This window comes from Furipterus horrens, unplaced genomic scaffold, assembly GCF_987537825.1.
Source record: "Furipterus horrens unplaced genomic scaffold, mFurHor1.1.pri manual_scaffold_15, whole genome shotgun sequence".
Taxonomy (NCBI): Eukaryota; Metazoa; Chordata; class Mammalia; order Chiroptera; family Furipteridae; genus Furipterus; species Furipterus horrens.
Window position 1 is genome coordinate 25,803,409 of NW_028327185.1, and position 10,162 is coordinate 25,813,570.

At 45.7% G+C, this 10,162-nt stretch overlaps 1 pseudogene; it reads right to left on the minus strand.

The window, feature by feature from the left end:
• Window positions 1-343: 343 nt before the first annotated feature.
• Window positions 344-1,124, minus strand: LOC149992548 (immunoglobulin heavy variable 1-3 pseudogene; annotated as a pseudogene).
• Window positions 1,125-10,162: the final 9,038 nt, after the last annotated feature.

The window sequence follows — 10,162 nt, forward strand, 5'->3', positions numbered from 1 at the left end:
GCTGCACTGTTGTGTCCAGCAGAGCCTCCAGTTAAATTCATCTGACATGGGTCAGAAGGTATGGTGATTCAATGGAATTAGGCACACTACTGTCTAAAAGAGGCAACCTTTTTTCCACGTGACAATGTAGTTTTCCTTTACAACTGACTTTTCTAACCCAGAGGCTTCAGAAGTGAGTAGAGAATCAGGAATCCAGGGAGGTTCCCTGAGGGAAACTGTTACATGAAGAGGAAACTGCACAAGAAACCAGCCCAAACTTCCACCTGCACCTGCTTCTGGGATGGTCCTTGTGTTCAGGGACCCTGAGCGCCCCCTTTTGGTCACAGCCCCTCCTGCAGGGCGGTTAGTGTCTGGGCTCAGGCTGACTCCCCCTCACTGTGTCTCTCGCACAGTAATACACGGCCGTGTCCTCGGCTCTCAGGCTGCTCAGCTCCATGTAGGCTGTGCTCGTGGACTTGTCTGCGGTGATGGTGACTCTGCCCTTGAACTTCTGTGCATAGTTTGTGTCACCATTGTTAGGGTAAACCCATCCCATCCACTCAAGCCCTTGTCCTGGGGCCTGTCGCACCCAGTGCATATCGTAGCTGGTGAAGGTGTACCCAGAAGCCTTGCAGGAGACCTTCACTGAGGCCCCAGGCTTCCTGACCTCAGCCCCAGGCTGCACCAGCTGCACCTCGGAGTGGACACCTGTGGGGAGGAGGCAGGAGTGGGTGGAAATCCTTCATTACCTCCCTGGTTTCCTCCTCAACCCGGGGACTGGGAGCCCCTTACCTGTAGCCACTGCCACCAGGAAGAGGGCTCTCCAGCTCCAGTCCATGCTGAGGGGCTGTGCTGTCAGGACCTCTGAAGGGGAGGGTGTGGCTGTGGGTGATGCTCTCAGGGCACAGACAGGCCCACATTTAACCTAGTCTACCTCTTCTCATTTGCATACTCATGAGTCAGAGTGTTTCAAAGCTGAAGACTTGTCCCCTGCTGACAGCAGATAGTGGGCCCAGGGACCATGCTCAAGGGAGTCTGAGGCTCCAAGTCCTAATCCATGTTGTAGGACCTGTGTCTCCTGCCAGGCCCCTGAGTTCTGTGCTGACATAGCTGCTCCCATTGAGGAAGGAGCCCCCAGAGGACATGTTGCTCATTGTAAGACCAACTTTGAGTGACACACAGACCACCTGGAATAGTTCTGGGCTTTAATGCCTGAATGCCTTATCCTGGGATCAGGGTGTCTCCAAAATGCTGCACGTAGTGAGCTAATAAAACTGTCACTGTCCCTAGCTCCTTACAACTGATATATACAGATGTCTTAGAAATACCCCAATTGACCGTGAATCTCTTGTCTTATCGAATTTGGTAAATGCTTTTATAGAATAGGACATTTCCATTCACATCTTGTGCAACTCTTATTTTAGATGCTTTAATGAAGAGAGGAAGACCCAACCCTCAGAGGTTATCCTTCCAAACCTGCACACAGGGCAACAGTCCTGAGTTCATGTGTTAGGCATGCACCCTTATTCCTGGACTGCACCCTACACTGGAATGTCACATCTGGGCTCACAGGGATGGGCCTCTCAGCAACCTGACTCCAGAATTAGAGGCTGCACACTGAATTTGTTATGCTCCCTCTGGGACACCATGTGCTTTGACATCTCTGGAAACAGAGAAGTAGCCTTGCGAAACCCAAGGTGACTCTGCAGAGAGCCCCAAAGCTAGGGCTCTGTGATTCCACCAGGAAGACCCTTCCCTGGAGCTGCCAGATGCACTGCCAGAGCCGACACTCCAGAGTCCAGGAGCTCTAAGTGGCTTTGAGGGCTCTGATGTCAAGTTCCTTTTATTGCAGGTTCCATCTGAATTTCCTTGCATGTGGCCCTAAACTCAGTGCATTTCCTTGTTCACTGAATATCACAAACACACGCACGCGCGTGCACACACACACACACACACACACACACACACTGCGATGATTTTCATTACAAGGACTTCAGTTCTCCCTTCTTCCCTGTTCCTAGCCCATGGGCAAGATCCCCACTGACACCCAAATTGAGTAAGTGACCTGCTTTGATGACAAAATAAAATCAAAGAAGATTGACGTGATGACTGGAGAGGGCCCACCCTTGTGGTTTCCTGTTCTCCCAGCACCTGCAGCCAGCAGAGGCCATGGTGAGATGTGTCCTGCCTTGTCCTGGAGAGGGTCCAACCCAGAAGACCCTTGTCCAATCAGTGTAGCCAACACTACCCAACATGTGTGGGGGTCACACTGATCAACAGGCCACAGGTCCCATTCTCAGAGTTCCCAGCCAGTAACCCTGAGGGCAGGGCCATGGGACACAGGATGGGTGTCTCCCCAGGAGCAGAAGCAGATGCTGATGCAGGAACAGAGGACACAGAAAGGAGTCTCTGGACCAGTGTCAGTGTTGTTTTCCACTGGGCACATAGTGTCCTGAGCGCCCCCTGCAGCTCAGCCCTCCTGTCTCCTGCAGGGAGGTTTGTTTCTGGGCTCCAGCTGACTTCCTGGCACTGTGTCTCTTGCACAGTAATACACGGCCATGTCCTCAGTTCTCAAGAAGATCAGTTGCATGAATAACTACTTCTTAGATGTGTCTATGGATATGGAGGTGTGGCCCTTGAGGAACGGGCTGTATTAAGTGCTTCCATCATTACATACGCTCCCCATCCACTCCAGCCCCTTCCCTGGGGTTGGCAGATCCAATTCCAGCAGTAACCACTGGTGATGGAGTAACCAGAGACTGAAGAGGTGAGGGAGAGGGTCTGCGAGGGCTTCATCAGTCCTGGGCCCGACTCCTGCAGCTGCACCTGGGACAGGACACCTGGGACAGGACACCTGGGACAAAGAGCATCAGTCTCTGTCATTCAAGGGCAGTCACCACCATCCCATAGACACGTGTCTGACATCTGAGACTCTCACCCTGGAGGGTTGTCAGCAGACACATGAGGAGACCCAGCAGTCCCATCTTCTTCTAGAGCACAGCTCTGCCTTCCCCAGAGACCTCAGCCCTGTGTGAGGTTAGAGCTTGGAGCCCCCTCAGCCCAGGGGAGGATTTACCCTGGAGCTGGGAGAAAAAGTTGCATGTGGGGCAGCCTTTCCCCTATAAGAGGAGAGGGACTGAGGTCAGACTCCCTGGTTATTCTGGGGTCTCTGTGGGGGCATTTTTTTCCTTGACCTCACTCACCATGTAAATCAGGGAGAGGGGACCGCCTGGTTAATGAAAAAAATGGAATTAAATCAAAGGACAGCCTCAGCTTTCTGAGCATAAGGATAAATTGTGTACTAGAGAAGTCTGTGACACTTAAATTCTAATGCATTTTTTTCACACGGTTTTAAACAGGTTTATAAACATTTTCTCAGGCAGTTTCTGAGTCCAAAAACTTTAGTATATTTACAGTTTCCAATTTCTATATCATAATTTATATACAAATAATTTTTATTTTAGTGTATAAAATAAAAATAACAACACAGCCATCTTTAATATAATAATTTCTACATTTATGACATCATTTTATCTGAGTTATTACCTCCTAATCACGAGCAGGTGTGACATTCTTGATTCTTGATGTTGGAAATTCTGTAATTGTGTCTACTACCCCCTCTGTAATCTCTTTTGTTACGTAAACCCAGGGCACTTTGCTGTAACTTCACATTAGATACATTAAACATAATCATGTTTTTCATGGAAAAAAACGAAAAATTAAAAGAGTACATATGAGTGTCTACAATCTGAATCTTCAAAAGTTAGAATGATTATAGGAGGGGATCTACTGACTTGATTTTTCAATCTAGTGTTGTCAGTGATGTTGGGGTTCAGTGGGAGGGAAATGAGGAGAATTCCTAACACCAATTTGATCACAGGAGAGGGAACTTGTGTCCTGACAGAAAACCCTCACTCCCAGCCTCGCTGTGGTCTGTTTCGGGGATGGTCACTGTGGTCAGAGGGTGCTGGCCTGTCCCACACAACACATAACGTTCCTTTGGTATTATAAACACTTTCTTCCATCAAACATATCACTTGAATTTATATTATCTATACAGTCTTGCTTTTTCACTTCCTTAATGGAAATATTGGTGCACTGTGGGACAAGTATTTTTAATTTTAATAAAGTTCTATGCATCAGTATTTCTAAAGTATATTTTATTGATTATGTTGTTACATAACATATTGATTATGTTGTTTCCCCACTTTGCTCCCCTCTTCCCAGTACTCCCTTTCCCTCCAGCAATCCCACCATCCTTAGTTCATGTCCATGGATTGAGCATATAAGTTCTCTGGCTTCACCTTTTCCTATATTATTCTAAAATCCCCTCTGTCTATTTTGTACCAGCCAACTATGCTTCTTAATCCCTGTGCCATTTCCCCGCTTTTCCCCTCCCAACTGAAACCCCTCCAAATGATCCTCATACCTATGATTCTATTCTTATTCTGGTTTGCTTAGTGGGATTTTGTTTTTATTTTTTAGATTCTGTTGTTGATAGTTGTGAGTGTTTTGTCATTTTAATATTCATAACTTTGATCTTCTTTTTTTTAATTAAGTCCCTTTGTCAATTCATATCATAATAGCTTGGTGATGATGAGGTCCTTTAGCTTTACCTTGTCTGGAAAGCACTTTCTCTGCCCTTCCATTCTAAATGATAGCTTTGCCAGATAGAGTAATCATGGTTGTAAGTCCTTGCTTTTCATCACCTTGAATACATCTTGCCAGTCACTTCTTGCCTACAAAGTTTATTTTGAGAATCAGCTGAGAGTCTTATAGGCTCCCCTTTGTAGGTAACTCTCTGCTTTTTTCTTGCTGCTTTAAAATTTTTATCTTTATCTTGAATCTTTGGCATTTTAATGATGATGTGTCCTGGTGTGGTCCTCTTTGGGCCTAGATTTTTTGGAACTCTCTGTGTTCCTAAAGTTGTATGTCTAGGTCTTTAGCCAAATTTGGGGAGTTTTCCTTCATTATTTTATCACATGAGCTTTTAATTTCTTGCTCTTCCTCTTCTCCTTCTGACACCCCTATGGTTCGGATGATGGCACGTTTAAAATTGTCCCAGAGGTTCCTAAGCCTCTCCTCATTTTTTTCAATTCTTGTTTCCTCATTCTGTATTGGTTGACTGTGTTTTTCTTCCTTATGTTCCAAATCTTTTATTTGGACCACAGTCTCCTTCCCTTCACCATTGGTTTTGTATGGGTTTTCCTTTGTTTCATTTATCATAGTCTTCACTTCATCCCTGATGCGTTTGCTGTACATAAGCATATCTGTCAAGCCTGTAACCATCTTTATCACCAGTGTTTTGAACTTTGCATCTGTTAGATTGGCTATGTCCTTGTCTATTAGTGGCTATCTCCTAGTCACTTAGTTCTCCCACTGGAACCTTGATCCATTCCCCTCTTTGGGCCATACTTCTCTGTCTCCTCATCTTGAGAGCCTCCTGTGTTTGTTTGCCTTTATGTCTTAGGTCGAGCTGTCACTCCTGTTCTGTTGTAAGGGGCAGAGTCTTAAGTATTCGTCAGTAGAGGGCCACCCATTTCACCATGTTGTGACACTGTTTGTGGGGGAGGGTCTGAGAGGGAACAATGCTGCTTGCTCAGCACTCGCCCCTTTTCCAGACACTTCTTCCACTTCATATGGGACTGGCGCCTCTCTAGCTGTCGTCCTGGCTGTTGTTCCCAAAGTGGGTTGATCTATAAATGTTGTAAGACTGTGGGGGCCCTTTAAACAAGTGGACTATGCTGAGGGACTGTAACTTTCTTCCTCCACCCCAACCCCCACTGGTTTTCACAGTCAGAAGCAATGAAGCTTGATTTTCCCTGGCACTGGGACTGTGAGTCATGTGGTCTGGTCTGGTGATGAGAGTGAGCCCTAGGTGTCCCTCCCAAGTTTTTTAAATGTGTGACTGTACTTTCTGCTGGCCTGTTGCTGCTGCTGCTGTTGCCGCCGCCACCACACTTCATCCTCTCTGCCCTGGTTTTGCCTCTCCTAACTGTCTGGATAAGTATTTATTCTTTATATTTTTGTTTGTTGGACTTCCATGCAGCTCAATTTTCTGGAACTTCTGCTTCTCTTTAGTTTTGAGGTAGTTGTATTCCTTCTTAGTTATGGAGGGAGACGCAGCGTTCCTTTCTGCGCCTGCATTTTGGCCAGAAATCCTATGCATCACTTTTAATTGGTCTTTTTTTCCCCAGTAAAACTCCACAGAAAATTGCCAGTCTCCACTGTCCATGTTCATTGGTTACAGAAGCCATAGGGACTAGAACAGGCTCTTGTTCCAGGAGTTGAGTGTTGTTGAAACATTTACTCACAAATCTGGAAAGGATTTTGGAGCAATGTAAGGTTAGGATGTTAACTACTTTTGAGTCACATGACAGAAACATGTGTGATTTTCATGAACAGATTGTTACTGAAAACATGGGTGAAAGATTATTTCACTGAGGAACCACAAGGAATTACAGGGCATGAGACATATTATGGTTATATTTGTCTTTTCATTCCCTTAATGGAATATTTGGTGGGACAAATGGATTTAATTTTAGCCAAGTATGATTTATAAATATTTTCTGTAATAGGTCCTGTTTGTGGCATTAATAAAACTACCAGAAAGGGGTCCAAGTTGATTGGTTATGGCAGCCACAGTGACTAGAACAGGCTCTGGTACCAGGAGTGGATGCTGCTGGAAAAATTACCCACAAATCTGGAAGTGATTTTGAAACTGAGTAAGGGGAGGATGCTGGACTTCTTCTGAGTCACATGACAGGAATATTCCTGATTTTCAGGAACAGAGTGTTACTAGTTATATGGATTTAAATACTCTCCCAGGAAGTACAGGGCATGACAGAGGCTGATTATATCATCTTATAGATACCTAAATACTTATGAACAGCGGTTATTTAAAAATAGAAATGTTAAAGATATGCAGGCAGAGATCAAGGGAAATAAGGAACATGTCATTGCAAACAGGTGGAAAAGGAATTCATTGTTGCCCACCTTCACATTTTCAGTCTCTCCACCGTATTTGGTAAAATTTCATAGTTCTAGTGGATTAGGTGTTGGAGGAGCTCCGGTGACGGTGTGTCTGTAAGAAGAGCCATAACTTCCTTTCATCAAGACACTTGTCTCAGTCCATCATGATCCTCATCAACCTCTTTACAGTTTTCATAATGTAAAAAATCATCATCATCACTATAACCATCATCATTATCAACATCATCATTATAATCTCATTACTTATAAGCATTCTTATTATTTTCTGTATATATGGTGTTTGTCCACACATCATGACCCTTTGCCTCCTCATTAGATGACATTGGGAGATTGAATTCACAAAAGCCTAACCTGTAAGATGACCAAAGGACTTCCAAAAAGCTGAAGACCTTGGAAAGGGCACAGTTCCCACCTATGATGTTGGACCAAGACCCCTATCAAATTCCATCATCATCACCACCACCACAGCCACCATCATCACCACCATCATCATTTTATTACTTGTAATTGTTCTTCTCATTTTCTATAGAAGTAGATATTGTCCCCATAAAATGACTGTTTATCTCAATTTTTTGAAAATTTTTATACTTGTTAGGTAGTTAGAAAGTAGTCAGACTGTATTTTATTTTATGGTTAATTGCTGACAAATAAAAGCCCATTTTATCCTCTTCTCCATCTTCCCTACATGGGGAATCTGATAAGAAAGGTTTGGTTTCCTCTTTAGATGTCACAGCAAGATTAAAACCCCACAAGGCCAGGTAAACTGAATTCCCCTCCCCCACATTTCCACAAAACGAGGGCCTGAGCCAGTCTCCTTTCCTGGCTATATCCAAGCATGTCTGAGTTTCTGAAGGCCTTTTCCTGTTATTTCCAGAGATTTCAACTATGTGCATGATAAAGGCTCCACGTCCTCTTGTTATGTGTGTTTATCATCAACATGGACATTGACACCAAGCTGTCATTGGTCCCTCTGTCTCTTTGTGGTATCTCCTACCCTTAGTGCCATGAGGCGAGTCAATGACCATCACACTGGGGGTCCTTGTCTTCTGGCATTGAGTTCATACACCTCCAGTGCCCACTGTCCAACATGCATGTTTCCTGCTGCTGGCTGGCTTGGACACTCACATGTGTGGAATTGGTCTTCACTGTTGTGTCCAGTAGAACCTCTATTTGATTCAGCACACCTGGGTCAGAACATTTGAAGCTTCATTAAAATTGGGCATAAGAGTGTCTAAAAGAGGCTCTGTCTTTTGTCCAGGTAAGAATGTTGTCTTTCTTTACAACAGACTTTTCTAACCAGAGACTTCAGAGGTGGGGAGACATTAGGAATCCAGAAAGTTTCCCTGAGGGAAACATTTACAGAAAGAGAAAACCACTCAGGAAACCAGATCAAACTTCCAACTGCACCTGCTCCTGGGATGGTCTTTGTGTTCAGGAACTCCTAGCAATCCCTGGTGGTCACAGCGCCTCCTGCAGGGAGGTGTGTGTCAGATCATGCTGTCTTCCCCACACTGTTTCTCTCCCAAAGTAATACAGGGCCATGTCCTCGACTCTCAGGCTGCTCATATGCAGGTACAGCATGTTCTTGGAATTGTCTCTGATATGGTGAATCAGCCCTTCACAGAGTTGTCATATTTCTGAGTGTTCCAGCAGGATTAATTTCACCAACCTACTCCAGACCCTTCCCTGGAGCTTGGAGGGCCCAACTCATCAAGTAGCTATGGAAGGTGAATCCAGGGGCCACGAAAGAGAGTCTCAGAGTTCCCTCAGACTGTACCAAGCCTCCCCCCAGACTCCATCACTGCCCCTCACCTGGACACCTGCAAACACAAAGACATCATGTCAGGAAACTGTCACTCATCCACTGTTTCTCTCAGTCATATCCACTCACACACTCAGTATCTTTCTTTCTCCACAAACTACCTCTTAACATAGCAACAAGGAAAACCCAGCTGAGCCCAGACTCCATGGTGACTGGCCTGTGTTCTCTCCTGACCAGGCAATCCTGGTAATCCTGGGCTGGGCTCCTGTCCCAGAGCTGCAGGTTCAGGCTGGGCTGCATTTCATGAGCACTGGGGCCTTTATTTGCATGTCTTCCTCTATAAAGGAAGCTCTGCCATGAAGACCTGCAGAGAGGGCCGTGCCTCAGTGCAGGTGAGTGCCCTGGGGGGTGGTGGTCATGTTAGCATATCAATAACTAAACACAGAACCCTGAGAAGCCCTTCGTCATGTCAGAGGCCACATTTAGAAACAGTGAGCCCAGAATCTGGGCAGGTGCTCTCCCCACTGTCCCCACTGCTCCCCTGAACCTGACCCAAGGGAGACTGTAGCATCCCTTTGCTGTAATGAGAGCATGAATGGGTGTCTGTATCTAGTGTTATCTACACTCTAGGGCTCTATACACCATGGACTCAGAGTCCTCATTACTTGGGACATGGTCCTTGATCAGCTAAGGTGAACCAGGTTCACCTGAAACTGTCACAGACAATGGCTGCTATTATCTGTGCTGGGCCCAGAACAATGATTGTGGATCCACCCAGTCCCGGTTGTGTCTCCCTGCTAGCAGGGTCCTGAGATAACCTCAGGCCCTGATGTAATGGTCATCACAATGTGAGTGTTAGAAGGTCAGGTGTAACTGTCACTGCTGCAGTTGGCTCTGTGGTCAGACTTGGCGTTCGTCATTGTCCCCTCCCACATGACTCTGGATCCCCTAATTCTGTTCCACACTGTGGGGAGTAGGTTGCTGTTTGTGGCTATTTTGGGGGGAGAACTAGACCCAGAGCACACAGGGGCTGTGGATCTTGATCACTTGGCCTCCATTGGGCATTTGAGTGATGCACATTTTCTCCCTCCCATTTAAGGCAATTAGAGAAATAAATAGATTCTGCTCCAGCCTGACTGACCCTTCTCTGTCCCTGCTGGGATGTCCAGCCTTGTCTGCAAAGGGGAACAGAGTGAAAAGCCACCACATGCACAGAAGCTTTTTGTTCTACAGCTGGTCCAGAGCTGTGTGGACTGCCATGGATAAGGCAGCAGTAACAACCTCAACTGAATTGATCCCTGAATGTGACAACTATGGACGAATCCATTTCTGAGAACCAGGACCTCTAATCCACTTCACGTTATGACTCTTGAGATAAAAGAAACATTCTGCAACTTGTCTCCACGGCTGTGTTGGGGGAACTGTCCT